This window comes from Bemisia tabaci, chromosome 5 (assembly GCF_918797505.1).
Source record: "Bemisia tabaci chromosome 5, PGI_BMITA_v3".
Taxonomy (NCBI): domain Eukaryota; kingdom Metazoa; phylum Arthropoda; class Insecta; order Hemiptera; family Aleyrodidae; genus Bemisia; species Bemisia tabaci.
The window spans coordinates 7,976,964-7,998,655 of NC_092797.1; the positions used below are offsets into that span (position 1 = coordinate 7,976,964).

Genomic DNA, 21,692 nt, shown 5'->3' on the forward strand with positions numbered 1-21,692 from the left:
TTTCATTCAAAGAGAGCCGCTCAAATGTTTTGAAAGCTGAGTTAATGAGCAGATGCTTTTCATTTTCCCGCCCTTAATTTCCGACTTGTTTTGACTTCCATGGGTCATATTTTGCATTCAAATGCATTAAGTTCAGTCGCTCCTATTTACTTCGGATTGTTTTCACTGCAGAATTGCACACTGCATCAGTCCAAATGCGCAGACTCATATTCTGTGTCTAATGATATTACTTCGAAGTACACACAAAGTAAACAGGAAAATGGAGTCACAATGAATTCCATTACCCGATAACTCATATGCTTCTCCGTAAAAGAAAACATCTCAACTCAATTTATGCGAGAATTGAAGATATTTGAATTTCTTTTCGCTGTCCGTCCTGTGCCCCGTATAGGTTCTGTACATGGCATCGTTCCAGATTCGGCACAGGTTATTTCATGCAAGTATCAGCAAAAATTCCTGACCGTACGGTTAAAAATACCGCAACTCGTCGATTTCAGACCTAAGAACGTAACTCTTTTCATAGTGGCAAAGTAGGCGCAAAAAAATTAATTTTTTACAAAAATACGACAGTCCTAGCTATGTTCAAAATGGACCACTAGACAAGGTACGAATTTAAGCGATCTGATACACGTTTCTTAACCAGAATTTCACGTAGAAAACGATTCACACAACGAAAATTACGGAAACCAACTCCTAACGAAGATATTAACGTTTTTATTTCACATTGGTTACGAGGAATTTGAACTGCCCGCTCACAAGAAACTCAAAGCTCTACGTGAGTCAAATCGCCCACTACAACGGTTTCAGCAAGCTTCTCAATCGAGCAATGTTCATTTCCCATCATGTGTTGTTCAAACTATTAGCAATTTGCTATAACTGAGCCGAAGCGTCAAGATTGAGGTTGCCAGATTTTTATATCGCAGAGACTGTCATGATAACGTTTAGCGCGCGATGTGAATCACGTAGAGCATTGAGTTTTCACGAGCGGGTGGTTTGAATTCACGCATTAAGAATCATTAAATATCTTCGTAAGGAGTTAATTTCGGTAATTTTCGTTGTTCGCATCGTATTTTACGTAAAATTTTGGTTAAGAGACATGTATCAGAATGCTGAAATTCGTACCTTGTCTAGTGGTCCATTGCACTAATTTTCATGATAATTACAGGAAATATCGTCAGATCCTCAGTTATAAACACATCATCGGTTTCCTAGTTAAAATACAATTTGCAAGTGGAAATGTTGCAACGTTGAAGTGCGGTTACGTTTTTTTGTCTGAAAACGCCGTATAACTGAACGTATTTCTATCAAACGGAACTATGTGCATTATGACGTGAGCCCTGTTATGCGTGTATTCTTACGGGTCTCAGGGCTCATGTCTTAATGCACATAGTTCTGTTTAACAGAAATACGTCCAACTGTCACTTAAGTCGAGTATTTTTGTAAGGCTCACGACAAGCGCATTTCAGACTCTCACTGAAAAATATGTACACACTGCAATTTTCGCACTTCTTTACGCAAGCGCGTGCGCAAAGTTGACTGATGTATATGAGTATGTAACTCGCTAGTATTTTCGGTTCACGGCTCCGTAACCCCCCCCCCCATCCTCCCCCCGGTCCGTGCTAACGCCTCGTTTAATAATCGGCCCGCTAAACCGAAAATTATAGTGATCCATACTATAAATCGAAGGGTTTTTTTCTTCCGGGCGGTTCATTTTTCGTCTACGTCTTTCATCCTTATTTTATTCTTCATCAGTGGCGTGGCGCGTTTTGCGATGTACCGATTGATCTGCCATTTAAACCCATGGAAAAATATTGGCAAACAGGGTGCTCGTAACTAACTCCTTAAGGTTTATCTGCAGCTGCGTGAAGTAAGAAATTTCTCCGCGCAGGGGGCGCCACCGCTGTGTTTTAGAGTCCGTACAGCTCCACGTGAGTCCTTGAGCTTTTATAAAAGTTGAAGGAATTTCTGTTTAAATCGAAGAGTTATAAGTTCTAGCCATAACATTCTTCTTCCTATTGACCCTAAAAACAACGTGAAAAGTCATTTCTGAAGCTCTGCAATTTGATCTCAGAAAAAAGTAGGGTTAAGCATGATGACCTTGATGCAACCAATCGCGCTTGATCGCTCTCAGCAGTTGGCAGATATCTCTCTCCCACCATGAGCTGTCTCTCTCGCACTTACAGATATCCCGTAAGAGAAACTGGGATCAATTTACAGCTTTTATTATTAGACTTTCAAAGCTCGCGTTTGTTTCTAAGGATTCCAGACGTATGCTGCTAGAACTTATGAGTCTTAGAATTTAAGATACCTATTGTGATATTTAAATAATCACTGATTTCGGAGTCGGATTTTAGCAGCGCGACGTGGTGGATTTTTTCGGAACTACAGCTGAAGATTAACTTAATGATCGATTCTTTACTATAGCTTCGTACAAATGAATTGCATTTTGCGAAATGGAACCAAGAGCATTCCAATGTTGCCAAGATTGTGCAACTTATTTTCTTTGATATCAAATCACTGATATCACGCAAGAAATTAAAACAAGCGTAATTTTTGGCTTGAATTTATAGTTTATTGGGAGAGAAGATAAGACTTATTTAGGTAATCAGTTAATATTTGTAAGGTGAAAATAGTTATAATCTTAGCAACATTGGAATGCTAATAAAAATCTAAATGTATAATTATAAGTCTGTTCGTAAGTCTAATCTGAGTCAAATTAATAATTTTATTGTGGATCTGGGGTCTCCTTCCAATATTTCTTATTTTTGAAATTTTGGATCTTTGTTAGGTCTTTCAATGTTAATTCAGTTTATAACGGGGCTGTTCTTAACTTTTCATCATGCAGCTAATGTGAGGGTTGCTTTTGATAGAGTAATTCATATCATGCGAGATGTTAATAATGGTTGACTTATTCGTTATGCTCATATTAATGGGGCTTCTTTTTTTTATTTTTATTTATGTTCATATTGGGCGTGGGATTTTCTATTTTTCTTTTAAAAAACAATGATTTGATTCAGTGGAATCTTTATTCTATTATTTTTAATAATAGTTGCTTTTATAGGGTATATCTTACCTTGAGGACAAATGTCTTTCTGAGGAGCTACAGTTATTACTAATCTGATTTCGTCTATTCCCGGGTTAGGTGAAACCATTGTTTTTTGAATTTGAGGAGGATTTTCTGTCAGCAATGCTACTCTAAATCGATTTTTCTCATTTCATTTCATTTTTCCATTTCTAGTTATGGTTCTTTTTTGCAAAATGAAATCCAAATATCGATAAAATGGGGAATATTGAAACAACCATTCACCCATCGCCTCTGTTTTTCAATATTTAGTGTATAACTCTTTTAATCCCTCGTGGCGCTTGTGGATATACACGCACATTCAACCGGCGCGGCGGTCGGTAGTAAATAAACACCCACACGATACCTCACAACCTCACCGTCAGCGCACAATATAAGAGGCGCAAAGATCGAAGATAGAGAAAGGGAAAGGTGCGTTCGAAAGTGAATTAGTTGTTGTAAAATATGTCGCCAATCGGCGCAGTTCAATTAGCTTCTTCAATTTGCATCCCGTTATCTCGGCCGTCACGTGCTCTCGGGTGGCGCCACAGGCGCGCCCGATGATCTTTTTCAGAAGCCGCGCTCCCACAAACGGCTCGCGACGCGAAGTTCGTGTGCGCCAAAACAGAGCGCAATTATCTCAAGGTGATTCGTCAAGCTCAAGTGACGTTTTCGAATTGGCATGCGATATGTTGCATAGATTAGGTCAAAAATCTCTGCAGATTTTGAATTTTTAGCAAAAAAAAAAAAAGGACACTGGAAAAAATACACATTGGATCTAGAGTCAGACTCTTGAAAACATTGACAAGAAAAAATACTCTTGATTCAATCGGATTTTTCCTTGAATCAAAACAAAATCCGCATTAATTAAGAGGCTTGGTTCTTGATTTAAGCTAGATTCTGATTGTATCAAGAATAATTTTTCTTGTCGATGTTTTTAAGAGTCTGGACTCTAGATCCAACGTTTTTTTTCTAGTGGATGATGGCCTCTGCGCATAAGCTTAAAGAATAATTCTAAACCCAAAAACTGGTCAAATTCAGAAAAATGAAAGCAGAATATTGTTAGGAAAAAAGCCTCGCATTCGGTACAGCTATCAATTTCTGCATCGAATGGGAGGTTTTTTTTCCGAGCACTATTCTGCTTCCATTTTTCTGAATTTTACCGATTTTTGGGTTCAGAATGATTCTTTAGGCTTATGCGCAGGGGATGTCTCCTTTTTTTTTGCTAAAAATCAAAAATCTACCGAGATTTTTACCTAATCGACGCGACATATCGCATGCCAGTTCGACCATGTCACTTGAGCTCGACGAATCATCTTAAAAACAGTCTGTTCCTACGAATGAGGCGTTTCGCGTCGCCAACGTCTCAACAACGGCTGGATAACGCAAGCACAATGGAAAAAGGCTTTTTTTGACGAAAGTGAGATGGCAGCATCAATAAATTTGCGACCGGATCTGTGAAGAAGGGCCTTATCCTCTGGGAGAGCATTCTCCTTAATTTTTTACAAATACATGAAGGAAGAAAATCTGGAAATTATGACGCAAGCTTGACTCTGAAAGCTCAAAAATTCAAGCAGATACAAAATCTAACGTTTCAAGCAGGGCCGGATCAAGGGGGTGGCCACATAGGCCGCGGCCTATGGCGGCAAAACGTGGGGGGAGGGGGCAAATTTTGCAATCTTTTTGAATGTAGGTATCAAAAAAATAGAGAAAAAAATCGGATTCAGAAAATAAATTACAAACGAGAAAAGGCGGCAAAATATCTCATTTCCTGAAAGTAAAAGTGAAGTAATTTCTAATTTTGTTGTCTTTCGATGATACAAGAGACAACACGTTAATTAGTCGAGTTAAGAGAAGAGAAACCAAACACGCAATTTGACCTGGAACGGAGCGGCGCGGCGGTCGGCATGAAACACATAGTGCCTACAAGACTCCATGAATACTTCACGCATTGCGTCAAACACACTGCGGTCAGCAGCTGTCGGCGTGAAACTCATAGCGCCTACAAGACTGCATGAATACTTCACGCATTGCATCAAACACACTGCGGTCAGCAGCGGTCGGCGTGAAACGCATAGCGCCTACAAGACTGCATGAATACTTCACGCATTGCGCCAACACAGTGCGGTCGGCGCGGCGGTGGAAGTTAAATTTTTTAACAACATTCATGTTTGTTCACTTCATAACTTTTTCGTTAGTTTTTTTATAAATGGAAGGCCTTGTCCAAACAGGGATGGGTTTACGGAACTGAACTTTTGTTAGTTTTACTTAAAATCATAGATATCTCAATTTTCCCAAAAACTGCACTTATACGCCTTGTCCTCCAAGCACCCCAATTTCAGTTATTTTTCGGTGCTCTGAAAGTTGAAAGAAGTGGTTTTACGCCCTCCTGATCCTATTTGCTTCAGATTCAAAATCATTGCATCTGGTATGGTAGCGGAGTCTACCGCTCATTGTCAGTTGACTTGGCGTCGCGTGGTGCCTGTGTGACCGTGACTCCAGCGAGACTCGCGAATGGATGTTTCACCGCGAGCTGCGTCGCGTTTTAGCCGGGTTATCACTTATCACGCACCGACAGCTTATACTTGCTCGCTTTTCAATTGTTCACGAGCGCACTGTCGTGGAGCGGAGCGGAGCGAGGAGAACAAACTCGTGTTGGAGCTAACGCATTCGGGTTTTTTTTTTTTTTTTTTTTTTTTTTTTTTTTTTTTAAAGAAATTCTTGAAGTGCACTAACTCACGATTTCAAGAACGTACTTTTCAGCGGTGCGCACTTTTGCGCAACATGCGAACATGTTTACAATTTGTTTTTTTTCACCAGGCAATGGAGAATTTGCAGGTGTCTGAAAGTTGGTGAATTTCATGTTTAAGATGAAACTGCTGAGAGAACTAAGCACGGGCATATCCCCAGATTCAAAATTGAACAATTATTGGAGGTGTCATGAAAAAATTATCTAATCTGCTAAAATACATGTATTTAAATGAGAAATGCCGCCAGATCATGTCCAAAGGCGGTACACTTTCTCACTTTAAAATATATTTTTATACAATTTCCCATTTCAGAAAAAAATTATGGAAGATACTGCGAGCGTAGCTTATTAAGCACTCTCAGTTAAAGTAATACACTTTTTTCGTGAAAATTCTCCATTGTTAGTATACTTTCTAAATTAAGATTCCACTAATTTTATGTCCCCCAAAAATAATAAGATTTTGGACAAGGAGCTCATTCATAACTTTCCGATAATTTTGGAACATTGCAAACTGTTTACGTTCTCTGTCAGACAAACGACGAACTGTGACTGTGCGCAAAGGCACAATTTTCACATGTGCGATTCCTGTCGAGTATGGGGTCGAAAAATCGGATTTTGAGACGGAAAGCTCTCTTAAATGTCCCATACACTTATTTACGAGCAGTTTAATTAGACGCATTTACGTCAAAAAGGACTAAGTGCGTTAAGACATAGTTTCTAAGACCCACAAGGATCAGGGTCATATGAGGGCTCAAATTCCAATGCATATACTTCCTTTTGATTTGAGTACGTCAATTTAATCTTATGCCAATATAGGGCGTGAATGTGCATCATAATGTAGCAATTTTGTACCATGAACATAACTGATTAGATTAAATTGTAATCAACTTTTTCTCGGACCAACGCTTTTTTGGCCTGAAAGTTTGCAGGAAGTGGGTAAATTTAGCCCGAAAGTTTTTCATTGCTTGCGTATGTCAAGCTGTAAACGCGCATCATGGGATGATGAATAAAGGTCAATCATTTATCGAGCGCAATTTGCTAGAAAGAAGTCGAGTTTATCACCGGTTTTCTTCTTATCATTTCCTCACAGATATATATGTATTCAGGTTAAGTGGTTTTAATCATGTCGAAACCATTTTTCTCGGAATATCTTTTACAACAAAGCTAGCCATTATCAATTAACGACGCCTTTTTTTATTTTAGCGTTTCATTTGTGAAACCAAGTTACATGATATACAATGTTAGTATGATATACAATGGTAGGTGGCGCTGTATATCTACCACAATCACTTTATATCCCGATTTTCTCAAACCGCGTACCGCGATTTACAGTATTATCGCCGTGGCAATGACAACCGTACTGTGTGTGGAAATGTCGTTAATCTGGGAAAATTATCACAAATACGGTAAATGTCGGAAAGCTCCTCAATTTAAAATTCTTACGAGAACACAGAGTACTTATCCAATCCAATTTTTCATCTGAGCAGTGCAAAATGAATTGAGGGGTTTGGAGGACAAAGCGCATAACTGCAGTTTTTGGGAAAATTGAGGTATCAATGATTTCAAGTGAAAATAGTTTTAATGCATATTCTGTGAGAAATTCGCTCCAAAATTCCAATTTTAAGCATCAAAAAGTCAGTTTGAACTTTCTTTCCGCCATATAAGGATCCATTTAATTTCTAAACTTCCAATACATATTTCTCGAAATAGGAAAAAATGCACTTATGCGCCTTTTCCTCCAAAACCCTCAATTCTATCAGAACTTCATTTTTGCAGTCTTACTGCCGCTAAAGTAGGTAACACCCCCAACATTTCCTCGCTCTCGAGGACGTTTTTCGTGTAAAAACGTCCTCTGCATTTTTATGCGTTCGGTCGTGTAAAAATTTAAAGTCCTCTGGAGCCACAAAAAGTAACGTATCACCCACCGCTAAAAATAACCTCCTTGCCCCACTTTCTCAAGTTCATATCTCCCATCCGATCAGCACGCGCTCGTCAGTAAATGACGAATCTGCAAACGAGCCGTTCGATTCAAAAACCGCGTAAGTCCATTTCTTGCTCAGCCCTGACGATCCGAAGAAAGCTAACATCCATAGTCTCAGCAAATGATGGACATACTCGGTTTTAAAATAGCTCAATCGGATGCACTTTTTAAACTGTTATATTTGTGACCTGGGCCCCTAGACACAGAACGTCGCTTCTGTGAAAAGGCGTGTCTTGATTTTGGCGTGGGCCCTCTTCTACGTTTAAGTCACCGCTTCTCAGGGCTCATGTTGGAAAGCAGATACGCCCTTACGTCAGAGAAGCGACACTGTGACTTAGTTCCTTTTGGAAACATCGTCGCGTCGGTTGTTTCGATTCGAAAATCGAAAGTTGCACGAAGCTTTTGTCGAGCCTCGCGTTACATTGCGAATCGACGCGACAGAGCCACATGTGAAACCTCAGCGTGCAATCATGGGATTCGCAGCCGATTTAGGTTTCGCCTCGAATTTGCATTTTATTCTCGTCTGCGGGAGCTGTATCGGGCTTTTGTAATTTACTGTGTTAATTTTAATGTAACGTCACAAGGTTAGGCGCTGCCAAATTGCCGACTTGTGGAGAGAAACTGCGTACAGGGTGATTCAAGACTCTTGCTTCAAATCGGACGCCGCATTTAGATCAATAGGAATTATATCCATAAGCCCCGTTATGCGCGTAATCTTATGGATCTCAGGGTTCATGCCAGAATGGATATTGTTCTTTTTGATTTGAATAGTCTAATTGAAGGTCTCATTTTACCCTGTTCAATTGTAGAACACAGGTGAACATGATTTGAGGTATTGCACCGATAGGGCCGTTCCTAAAATACGCACCTCTTAGAATAAGACTTTTGGACCTCCTTTCATCCCCTTGCAAATCACCCTAATGTTGGGCTATACCCCCTGAAAATTAGTTTGAGACGCTTATTTCTACCCTTCCCCTCTTCAAAAAAAAAAAAAAAATTTAAAAATCAGTAAAAATCTTAATTGCTTTTTCCTTATTTTATCTGTGGAAAAACAGAAAGAAGAAATTAAAGGCTGAATAAATGGTCGGAACATATTTTAATGATAAAATTTAAAGAATGAAGGAGCCTAATGAAACAGTAGAGAAAATTATAATTATTGAAACAAGATAAAAGGGAAAAGCAACAAAAAAAGAAAATAAAATAAACCCATCGTATAGTTTTAAATAAAGCGTTAAGCTTTTAGTAACATACCTGTGGATCCCCTCTTTTCTATATTAACGCACTCGTATACACGCTCAAACTCCTTCCTCTCATTGCATAATTATGTATTTTATAAATGACTCCATTGTTTTATTGCACATGTTGACCTATTAAAGGGTGATATGTTTTAGAAGTAAAACAATTGCAAATATTTCGAGTCTTTTTTTACATGCATCACGTAATGTAACTGAAGGTAAAAAAAATAGAAAAATAAATTAAAATAAGGTATTTGTTCCAGCGTTACGTAATTTTTAAGGCGGTTGTGGGCTGCCTGAAAGATGTCATACTAGGGGGAGAGGAGGTCCAAAAATCGATATCAATAACTTTAAGTAATATATCAATAGATGAATTTTTCCAATAAGACAGCGCAGCAAAAATAAGTTTGACCTGAAGAATCGGCTCTGGCATGTTTTTACATATCCCCAAAGCACCCTGTATTTTGGGATTGAACGAATATTTAAGAGGAGTTGGCAACTATCGGCCTCTCTTTGCTGGCACTTGATCCGTGCTGCTGAAGTGCACAAGTCACAGTTACTCTTTGGGTTGAATCTCAAGTAGAATTCTCGTTGACATTTATGGGACAACAAAAATCAATGAATTAAACCGGTAGCCAAGGAGCCACAACGTACATTGATGTCAACTTTCGCACAGAATTCAGCGCATTCCCTTGTTTTCGTAAGTGGTAATAGAATTGTTCTCCTCCAATTGGCTATAATACAAATGAAATTTGAAATGTAATCTAACCTCGAACGGAAATGCTTACCACTAAGCAATATGAAAATAAGGTAATACCACTTTTCTGGATAGAGTATGTACATAACTCCGTGGTGTGGCGTGGCGTGCTTTGCGATTTATCGATTGATCTGCCATTTAAACCTATGGTAAAGGATCGATAAACAGGGCGTTCGCAACCAGCATCTTAATAATCGATTCTTTATCATAGCTTCAAATGGGGAAATATCGATAAGCAATCATTCAAGTCTCGCCACTGATAGAGTAATAGGTCAAGCAGGGTCATATACTGAAAATAAAAAGGACCTTACTGCACGAAGTCACATTTATTAGAGGAGTGTTTTTTTTAGTTAAATACAGTAAAACATTTAAGCATATGTTTTTGACCAAGGACGCTCACGGATAGCTCAAAGAGAGGTTTCTCCTTTCGGTTTTTGTGTCAGTAGAGGACGTTAAGGCTAGAGTAGAATTTGAAAGTTTGGAGCCTCGAACATTGTCATATTAAAATTTTAGTTATTTTATTGTAAAAATTACTTTTTACCAACCACAACTCGAAAGCGTTATTACTTCGGCTTCTTCTAAAAGTTGAGGGGCCTTCTTAAAATAATATTTTTGTTAAAAGCTCCTCTAAGCAGGGATGCTAATACCTAAATTTTAATTCTCCGGTACCCGGGTTGAGGTGGACAAATAGGTCCACGCATTTGCAGAACCCTAACGGAAATGTTGTCTTATGCTCCCAGAGCATCATACATTTAACATTATGAGAAGGTTTTTCCCCAATGACGGTCAGGAACCTCTAATAATCTTGGTTGTAATGGAATGTGGATGGAAAAACTGCGTCCATGGACCACCGTTCCGTTATTCGTCAAGCGTCCAGCCCACCTACAAACTAGGGGCCTCGAAGAGGCTCATCGATGGAACTGTTGACTGTTGCCTTTCAAAGATCGTCGGCCCGACGATCTTTGAGGGTAACCGATGTGTTCGGGATACATCACAGATCAGATCTTGAAATTTTCAAGGCATTCCGTGCAGAAATGGCTGAGAAATAGAAGAATTAGTGCCAGTTTGAGAGCCCCAGTTTGTACGTGGGCTGGACGCTTTAAGAAACTGAGTTGCGATCTAAACTCTTAAGCGTCAGACGTTATTTACAAAGGACTAAAGGCACGACTCAATTATTGCGCAAGATCCAGGACTTTTTGTTGTTTTTTTTTTCATTAGGAAGAAAGTGCTTCAAGGAATAACACCTTGAACCTAATTTTCTCAAATAAAGTTTCCTGCTTTTCTTCTTATTTTTTCTTTCAGCGCACTCATTTTTTACCATGTGCCTTAAGCAGGATGAATTTTTTCCCCACTTGTAAAGATAATCCCGCTGGTTAATGTTTAAAATGCTTAAAATGTGAATTGTGGAAGTCTAAGTTCTATCAAGTCATTAATGTGAAAATTGATTGTTCTCTAAATCCAATTAAACTATAGGCTCGGGGCTTAGGATGAAAAAACTGGGGGTGACCGGGATACGTTAGGGTATAATGGATTTAGCCCGTTCAATTTGCAAAGTTGGAACTTTCCTGATCATCATGAAATCTTTCGAAATGTACTATGAACAACGATTAGATTCGATACTTCATTATTGGCAGTGATAATTGGTATTATTCTGCCTACAGTTCTGACTGCAGTGACCTACACTAAAAATAACCTGTATTCAGACTCTACGAGAAGGAATTCGCCTGAAATTATGCATCGAAATCACCACCGTATCAAGAATTTTTATTTCATCACGAAGTAAAAAAGCTAATTCTAAGTTTTCTCCGCCTTAGATTTTTCTCTCTCCCTCTTCCAAGGCTGCCAGTGGCCGAACAATGCTTATTGTTACTTTTTATGTCCTCAGTCATTGAGTTTTCCCATTACTCATCATACAATCAATTTTACCCGCTAGTTTTCTCAAACAAAAGAATCCGCAATTTCCTCTTTTCAAAACTGCAGTCCAAGTTTTCTGCTCTTAAGCTTTTACGATTTCAGCCGGACGTATTTAAATCAAAAAGATCTATATCCATTCTAATATGAGCTGTGAGACCCATAAGAATACATGCCTAACAGGGCTCATGTCTCAATGAATATAGTTCCTTTTGATTTATAAGCGTCCAATTCATGCTTACTGTGGCACCTCATTCGTAGAATTTAGGTGTAAGCTATTATTTCCATCACTAATCGGAAATAATAACCGCAAAATTGTGTACATTTTTTTTTCACAACGATATACTGCCGTGCTAAGGGAAAACGCCGTCAGGCGTTGCCAAATTTCCTTTCATAAAACGCGAATTTTCTGGTAAACCTATGAACAGTTTCCTCCCAAGTTTTCAGATGATTTTGTTCGCAATTTCACCTGAAGATTCTGAAAGTTCAAAAGAAAAATACTCATACCTTTCTTCAAAAATGCACATTTTATCGAAGGAAATTTGGCAACTCTCGAATGTTCATACGGCGTTCTTCCTTAGCACGCGGCAGTATAGGTGTTTGTATAGGTTCTCAAGTCTCAGGCACGTCGCAGGTAATTGGACGTATTTCTATCAAACGGAGCTATGTGCATTATGACGTGAGCCCTGTAATGCACATATTCTTATGGGTCTCAGGGCTCATGTCTTAATGCACATAGTTCCGTTTGATAGAAATACGTCCAATTAGCAATCGCCGGCAGTTTGCAAGCTACCACCAGCGAATAAATAGAAATAGAAAAGAATAAAATTCAGAAATAATGGGAAAAGATCAGATTGGGTATTTTGCCGATAGTGCGAATACACACTTCGATGATCAAAGTGCGAAACCGCATATCGACGGTGAAACTACCAAACCACGTATCTCGGTTTGCGACGTCGCAGACTTCCTGTCATACTTTATTTTTTAAACGGAAAACTACTTAACGTCCAGTCTTCAAAATTTCTGTCATTTTTCCTCTTTGCGCGGAGAAAATTCCGTGAAAATTTCAAGGAATGATATTGATTTGGTCCACTTCAAAAAAATAAAATAGGAGCGTAGATTTTTAAACACCGCAAACGAGATACGTGGTTTGGTAGTTTCACCGTCGATATCTCCGTCTGCAACGTTGCAGACTTCCTGTCACGTTTTATTTTTGCTTTGGGAAACCATACAACGTAATTTCTTGGAAACCTCATTGATTATTCTTTTCTGTTCGAGGAATTTTCTGTATATGTATATTTCAAGCTTTAAAGTTGACTTGTTTCCTCTCGAAAAAATAAAATAGGAGCGAACATTTTGAAACATTGCAATGGAGATACGTGGTTTTGTACTTTGGCCATCGACTTTTTCTTCCTTAGTATCATGATAATAACAGGCACACACTTGAGAGAGCGTGATGCAGTGAGACCCATGACCCCAGTTTGGACCCCAAATCGGACAGGCAACTAAACTAACTCCGTGAAAAAGCTTAGAGTATCACATAAACTGAAGGTGATGAAAAATTCACTTGAAGGTATCAAAAATTCACGTAATTTTATTTCACGAGCGCTCTAATCTGCTATTTAAGCCTATGGAAAAGGAGCGATCATCAGGGTGTTTGCAGTAAACTCCTCAATATCGATTCTTTACCATAGCTTCCAATGGGAATGTATCAATGGTCGATTATTCGCGCCTTACTACTGCGATTCGGCGAAATATGATGAAAGTAATAAACCAATCAATTGTCCACGAGCTTAACTATTTCTCTCGGTGCGACAATGCGAAATGAATGTAAGAAGTGCGCGATGGAAACAGAAGTGCCTGCAAAACTCTCGTCCTCTTTTTGTATTACACAACTGTGTTCAGCGTTCTGCGAATTCAAGGCTGATCGTGGCTCGCTGACTATGGATATCGATAGCCGAAGTGCCAAATCACGTATCTTTCTTTTCAACGTTCAGACTCCCAATCTTACTTTATTTTCTCTTATGAAAGTTCGTCAACGTATTTTCTTGAAAATGTCCTTGATTTTTCTTCTCTGCGGGAGAAGCTATATCGTTGGCTTGTTTCTCCTCGAAAATAAAATGGGACCGGCAATTTTTAAACATCGCAATGGTGATACGTGGTTCCGAAACTTGGCCATCGATAGAGGTCGTTTTTTCTTAGGCGAAGGAACGCAACTTCCTTTTAACGTTGCCAAATTGACTCAATGAATTCAATTTTTCACAGGAAAATCCATGCAGGATACTTTTTTGAGAAACATCATAAATGAAAGTAGGGAGTGGAGGAGGAGATCAGAAGGTGTCATTTGCCTGATGCTCTGTGGGAAGATCTATTCCAATGGCGATTTGGAGTCGCAGAGCGCTCCAGTGTGCTGAGGTAGCGACTTGATATACATACAAGACATCGGCAATTATTGTGACAGTTAGTAGTAGCTAACTACACCGTCTGAACTGGATTGTGTGAAAATATGAATAACCATTTACTCGGTTCATTTCAGGAGCGCACCATTTCACAATGGCTTACTGAATGTTAATAAAAAATAATCACGCCAAGAGCTGTTAAAAAGCATAAATCCTTACTGTTTGTTTCTAGGTTTTTAGAATTTTTTTGAACATATGAATTTGAAGACAAAAAACACGCGATGCAACGCTTACATTCATTCTCCATCACTTCAAAGAATTATACCGAAAAAGACCAACTGTAAAATAATAATAAAACTTGAATATTATATATATTATGTGAAAAAACTAATAGAAAAAAATGAGTTCGAAGAAATCATAAAGTTTCGTACTAAGTTTTAATTTTATGTGGTCAGAAAGGTTACACCTAGAGCTCAAGGCTGAATTTTTGGTGTTATGGTGTTTTTTGTGCCAAAATGTGTGAATGAAGTTCTCAATCTTGAAAAGGTGGTTTACAAATAAAAAAATAACATGCAATTGTTTTTACTTTTTGTAGCTATGAAGTCGACAGTATCGACACTGTCACAGCTCATGCCATAAAACACATCCAAAAAAGCATAGTGAAAGAACTAATTCAAACAAGTTTTCAACTCAGCGTATTTTTTCTGACTACGACACCCAAAGTGCATTTACGGACCTCTGCGTGTGTGCGAGTCGTTACGTAAAAATAATCGATGTAGAGATATGTAGTGGTTAATTTATTACCCACACCGTGGTTTCAGTATTTTCGGAACTAAATAAGGTAATAAGTCCTCTAGATAGAACTGATAAAATCGATGTTCGGGTCCTTTTACTACACGGCCGACAACTTAAGGATCTCCGTACAGTGCGTCGTTTCCTCCACGAGGAGCAAAATTACATTTCAATGTTGCCAAATTTCCCCTCATAAATTTCATTCACACTAAAAGAATCTTGGGCATTTTTAACTGAAAATTTTACTGATTTTTCATATGAGTTCGTGCAAAAGTCACCAAAATTTTAGACAAACATTTATCAAATATGTTCTTGTGAAATACTGATTTTTATGTTAGTCAATTTTGCAACCTTGGAATAGAGTTACGTTCCCTTATCTGAGAAACGACGAGTAAAAGTCGGACGTAAAGTAGGACCTTTAAAAGTTTATATTTCCATCAATACGAAACGCAAAATTTAGGCACAAATGTTTTTTACTGTGTTGATTTCCCGTGAAATTGTCCTCAAGAGGCATTCCTTACGATTTATAATGTGACGAACTGAACATTAGAATTTCCTAAAATGAATATTGCATATGAATTCTACCAAAACCTCGCTCCACTGTGCGCCGCCAATGCCACCATGAACGCACAGATCCGAGGAGACTTAAACGAGTGTTCAGAAAAGTAGTTAAATTTCGCCATCCTGCAACCAGGCTGATTGAACTAAAATCAGCCTAACTACCTTTCACGTTGCCTAATTCTCTCTTTTGTTCTATATTTTGAACGGAGAGTTTAGAACAACAGAAAAAATAAATCATAAGACAAAACATAATGAGGTACTAAAAATGGCTTTTTTCATAAAAAAACGCACCAAAAATAAAGTTTTAAAAGTTGTAAAAACAAACAAATTCTGTCAGAAAAGAAGTTTATTTGTTCGCCGTGTTTTGATTTATTGTTCTAGTGTTGCTGTATCGCAACACTGAAGCATAATTGGAACTTTTACAACCTCGTAAACTGCAAAAACTCTCTCGTTGCATTGTACATAGGTACCGAGAGTTCAAAATGCCTTCAAATCCATGCGTAGGCAATTTTAGGTACATGCTTGTACTTGCAACGACCGGAATGAGCAAACTATAGTTGTAAAATTAAACGGCACGCCTTTAGTGCAAAAGATAACAATTGGACGGAGTTAAACAGAAAGGAACCAAGCCACATCGGGATCGAACCGAGAAAAAGAGGTTTAAAGTTTGGCTCCTGCATAAGACTCAATGCAAACTATAAACTTTAAGTTCAATTTCTGCAAAATTTGCTCCAACAAAAACTTTGAATTTTTGGCGATAGATAGTGGAGCAGTGGTTGAGTTGAAAACCACTCATAATTCAATTTTTTCCAAAATGTGGGTTGGTTCCTTTCTGCTTAACTCAGTCCAATTATTCCTCAACCATTACTTTTGAATTTTTCAAAGTTGCGAGACACGTATTCAAATAATCGACTTTTGTGGTGAAACTAAAATTTGAAGTTTAGAGTTTAGCACTTGAAATTAAACGACAGCTTTGATAGCTACTAACTTAAACCACGAATTTTTTACTTGAAAGTTCCTATTTTTGGAAGTCAAACAGACGATAAAATAGTCGATTTTGCCCCAGAACTGCTTTCCAATTTGCGTCTGATTCAAGATGACAGCCGATAGTGAGGACCGCCAACTGTTTGGTCAACATTCTGTTTCTCGGTTGCAAATTCTCCGATTTATCTGTTCTCCACTTAAAAAAGGAGTAAAAGAATGTAGATTACAAAAACTCAAATTTTAAATATTTGCCCCTTTTTGGAGTGAAATATGCTTTTGAAATGAACGAGGAAATTCATTTTTCTCCCCCTTCAGTAACAGAGATTAGGAATTATCTATTTTCCATTTAGAACAATAGTTTACAATCGGAAAACTTTATCCTTGGCCCCTTTGCGAAACATTATTTGCGGCATTAATTTCATCACGCAAATAAGGGCGTTCACGGAAAAGCTAGACATTTCGATCCGAAGTCCTGCTGATCGTAACGTACGCATACTTTTAATTTACAAGAGTGATTATTGTGAAAACATATCGATGATGAAATTAGGAAAATACGCATCTTAGTTAGCAACGTTGCATATAATTTGTCATACGTTACATGTTTTAAGACCATAATAGCGTGGTTCTTGCGCTGAATACCGTGCGATATCTTCTTTTTCTTTCAAAAACATGTGCTGAAAATTCCATAAAAAAATGACAGGCAAAATTTTTGTGAACAATTGATTATAAGCGCAAATCTTGAAGTACCCTAATTGGATTACATTTTGCAATAAGGAATCACTATTTGTGGCTCATTTTAGAAACAACATGTACGCCATTAATTTCCCCATTCAAATACGTGCTTTTTTGGAAGAGCCAGAAATAGTGGTTCCTATTGCGATATGTAATCCAATCAGGCCCGCCACAAGGGGGGGATACTGGGTCCTTGGTACCGGGGCCCGGGCCCTGGAGGGGCCCGTGACGCAGGTGACAAACCACTACGAATTCATGTGTAAACCTTATTGTCTCGTAAGGAAAAGTGAAAAAATTACCCTGAAATTTCGGTAAAAAAAAGGTGAATAAAGTTTAAAAAACACGCTAGGGCACTATAAAATTTTCTTACTTTTTTAGAGATTTCTATCTATTTTCAAGATTTTGAGTAGGTATACATAGAATGATATTTTTAGTAACTGCGTTTCATTTTCTTCCGTTGTCGGATGCTTAGAGGCTCCTGTCTGGGCATCCTCGACTTCAATGGCTCAACTCCCTCGCCATAGACGTACGAAAGGGGAGTCCAGGGGGGCCCGGCTCCCCCTAGAATTGAAAAGTATCACCTGCCCCCCTCAAAAAAAATTTATTGATGTTTTGAATGCAACAATTCGAAAGTATTTGGTGCTGAAAGTTAAAAAAAAAGGCGTAAGTATTCTGCAGAAATTGATGGAAAATCTCCATCATAAGAGCTTCAAAATGCGTCCAAATAGATTTAAAATTTCAAAAATTTCCCGAGGGAGGCTCCCCGGACCCCCCTCTGCGCTAGGGGCCCGGGCCAGAAAACTGGTACCAGGGCCCGAGATGAGATGTGGTGGGCCTGAATCCAATTAGTTTGTATGATTTTTTTTTTTTTTGCTTTTACTTTCTCAAAGTTTGATACAGAAGTGAAATTAGATTCCATGGGAACCCATCGCAAAACTCAAACAACAAACGATAAAACTTAAACGATAAAGTTTAATAGTAAAAGTAAATATTAAGAACCTGGGAAAACCTCGCCCAGAAAACTAATGAAATTGTTGCTCTTCTATTTAAAAAAAGGAAAAGCCGGCTCAAGGCCGTAAAAACGAAAATATTTTCCCACCATTCCCATCCCTCCTCACCTTAGTTCGTCATTTCCCGGACGAAACAACGTAACTACATTCAAGGTTGCAAAATTGACTCAAACAGTCAATTATATTGCGAGAAAATGACTGAAAGCTCAGTTTTATATTTTGCTGATTTTTACTGTCATTAAAAAGAAAGTTATTGCAAATTCTACCAGTCAGAAACAACTGACAGTTTTCTAGTTATGATAAAATTTGCTTGTGTCAAATTTGCAACGTTGAAATATAGTTCCGTTCGCGCGGTTTGGAGAAGACCATTTGTGGGGTTTCCCCGAAACAATGTTCCGATTTGAGAATTTTCACGAAATGAGTGTTATCTGGAAAAAAATGTTGCCTTGAATCTTTTATAGTTGTCCAGTCCACATCAACGGAAGGGGGAATCCCGCGGTAAATTTATAGAGGTGAAAAGGAAGAGAGAGGAAACGAAAAAAAGAGAAATGGCTCGTCGTTGACGGCATGAGCTGGTTCAAAAGGTTGCAAAATTGTCTTATTAATCTCAAGTAAAGCCGTTTAACTGTAGTGGATCTTTTGTGCAGATAAGTGACTCTTATTCGGAATGAATCCCTCAGCAGTAATTTGTTCTTCGCACCATGGTAGATGTTGCCGGAATGTTTTATCAATAATGAGATAGAGTTCCCATACAGTATGCTCGAAAAGTTCCGCACCCCTGACATTTGGCATTACCCCTCTAACTTTCTAACAAAGTGAGGCATAGACTTGAAAAAACCTCCCAAAAAAGGGCTGACTTTCGCCCCTTTTTCGGTTTTCGATTCGACCATCAAACCAAGGTTTAAGTGGAAGCTTATAATAACAGAAAACTCAGGAAAAAATTTCAAGATGAGCATAGGAACCGTTTTCGAGTTACGGAGGGGCAAAGGGGTCAAACTCCGGCCTTATTTTTCGCTATTTTCTTAGTGAATTGATGTGGCCCCCGACCTTTGCTCCTTAGGGGCCTGGTGGGCGGCCCCCGGCTTTGGCTTCTTAGGGGCCAGGGGGCGGCCCCCGGCTTCGGCTCCTTAGTTGCCAGGGGGCGGCCCCCGAAGGGTTGGGCCTTTTGGATGTCAGGGGGGGGCACCGCGAGGGTTGAGTTGCAGGTGGGTCACCTCCGGAGTGTTTCCTCTCTAAGAATATGAAATGACATTGCTGTAATTCGTACCCCGTTGCCTGAAGTCAATGATTCGCCTTCAAATGGCCGGATATGCAAAATGACTGCCGTGACGCACCAGTAGTGGTATCATAATTTTGCGTTAAGTTTACGGAGTGATTTGAAGGCGCTCTTCTGTATCCATTGTGAGTGGCCTTGCACAATGATGTTGAGCACTAAGTTCATAATTTCGGGTTTTAAAGTGAGCCGCATATTCGAAAAATGCCTAGCAATATTATTTTGAAAAAACAATAAGATTGTTTTTGGTCTCCACGTCTTATTTCAAAGGAGAGAGCGCAGGCGGCTGGATCAGATTGTGTATTTTAAGTCTCTTGGTTTCGGTTTTCGTTTTCTGAAGTGGTTGGCGGTTTGGTTTGGCAATCTACTCTGGGTAACCAGCCTGAATTTTGATGGGACGATTAGCAAATTCTATAAAATGATTAAAGGAATCCGCACAAACGTTCTTTTGCTTAAAATTAAATTGCCCAATTTTGGAAAGAAAAATAGCTGTCGGGCATGGTTCCTTTCTGCTGAACGCGGTCCAAGAAATTGGAAAGATCCAAAATATCAGGCGATAGAAAAACTTCGCTTTCGATTTTGCAAGAATTTAAAATTAGAATCTGTAAATCATCTCCAGATGTGTTTCTGGAAACTTCTGGCGTGCGGATTTCCGAGTGCGCGAAAAATCGGGGAACAGGCGTCGAGCGTCGGGCTGCCGGCGTCGCGGAAGACTCGCTGTGCACTAATGAAACTTTGTTTGGATTCCGGGCCGGGCGGGGAAGGGAGGGGATGAGGCATGACCTTGGATTTATTCGGAATAGCGAATAGCTATTCAGGTTCAGGACTCGGTCGACCAATGCGAATCGCTCATTAGCCACCAGGCATCGAGAGCGTCGCTTCCACCGACGCCCGCCGCACGGTGGGTCGGACTCGTTTTTTCGCGGCCGTATAGTGAACTAGAGCCCTTTCATACTGAGTCTAGACAATGTGAATCAATTTCTGATCGGTTCCCGTATTTAAGGCCTCCACAGTGTCACAAACGGGAATAAAGATTACATTTTCACCGATTGCAAAGATTATAATGTAGAATGGACCGGGGAATAACGGGTTCGACAAGGAACAAACGGAATGAGAGAATAAGGAACGGAGAAAGGAATTTGAGAATGGGCCGATCAAAGATTACAAAAAACTGTTAATTTGTGTAATCTTTATTCCTGTTTGTGACTCCACGAGGAGGGATTGTCTTGACTCTCAGTATGAAGGGACTCTAGCAACAAACAGCCATATTTTACATTTTGCCAAAAATATCCATGCTACCGTGCTAAGGAAAAACGCATTATGAAACTGCTGGCGTTGCTGAATTACCTCCGATAAAAGAACGAATGTGCACCACAGGAAAAATAGTGAATATTTTTCTTCAAATTTATCACACGATTTTGTTTGCAATTTAATCTGAGGTATCTGAAAATTTCAAGGATAAATATGCTTAACTCATGGTGTCCAGGACCTAGAAAACCCGGGAATTTCCGAAATTCATTAGGGAATGAAAAATATCCGGGAAAATCAGGGAATATTTTAGGGAATTGGTGTTGAAAATAGGGAATTTCCCCTATCTCTCTCTCCGCTTTAAGATTTAATTATTCTTGAAATTGACGATTCGCGTGTTGACCAAGCTTTGATTAATTAGACAAAAGACAAAAAAATTGATTTTTATACAAAATATAGAGAGAATCTAGAGGAAAATAACTGGAAATCCTGTAATTTATCTGGGAATATTTTCTTGAAAATCAGGAAAAATCGATATAATATCAGGGATTGGAAAAAATCAAGAATTCTAGACACCATGTAACTTTGTCATGAGTAAATATCGTATGGGGGGATATTTGGCAACGTCTGAAATGGCTTCTATGACGTGTCTCCATAGCAAGCCAGTATGTACAACGGCTTATGTGCGGAAGAACTGAGAAGCCCCGAATCCTACGTACATATTTTGTTTTGGCATATATACAATATCTTATCTGAGTATCACCCAGCAAACCAGTCGAACGCAAGAAATATCTGAGTGTGAAAAAAGGATCCCCACGACTCGCTGGGTTGTGGGCCGTTAAATTCTCAACATTTTCCCACTGTATTGCTCGAAGTCTTTATTCGGATGGCCCAAATAGCGGTCCATGTACATAGTCCATGAATTTGCGATTCTATTTAGCGAATACTTTTTGTGACATATTTTGAAATCACAATGGTGCCGGTATTTGTAAGTTCAAG

The 21,692-nt window shown here is 39.0% G+C and overlaps 1 protein-coding gene and 1 pseudogene across 4 annotated transcripts in view; both read left to right on the forward strand.

Moving 5' to 3' along the window:
- LOC109034861 (uncharacterized) overlaps positions 1-21,692 on the forward strand; it is a 391,518-nt gene that overhangs the window by 126,615 nt on the left and 243,211 nt on the right. The window lies entirely within an intron of this gene.
- On the forward strand, positions 1,864-3,753 carry LOC140224569 (cytochrome b-like; annotated as a pseudogene).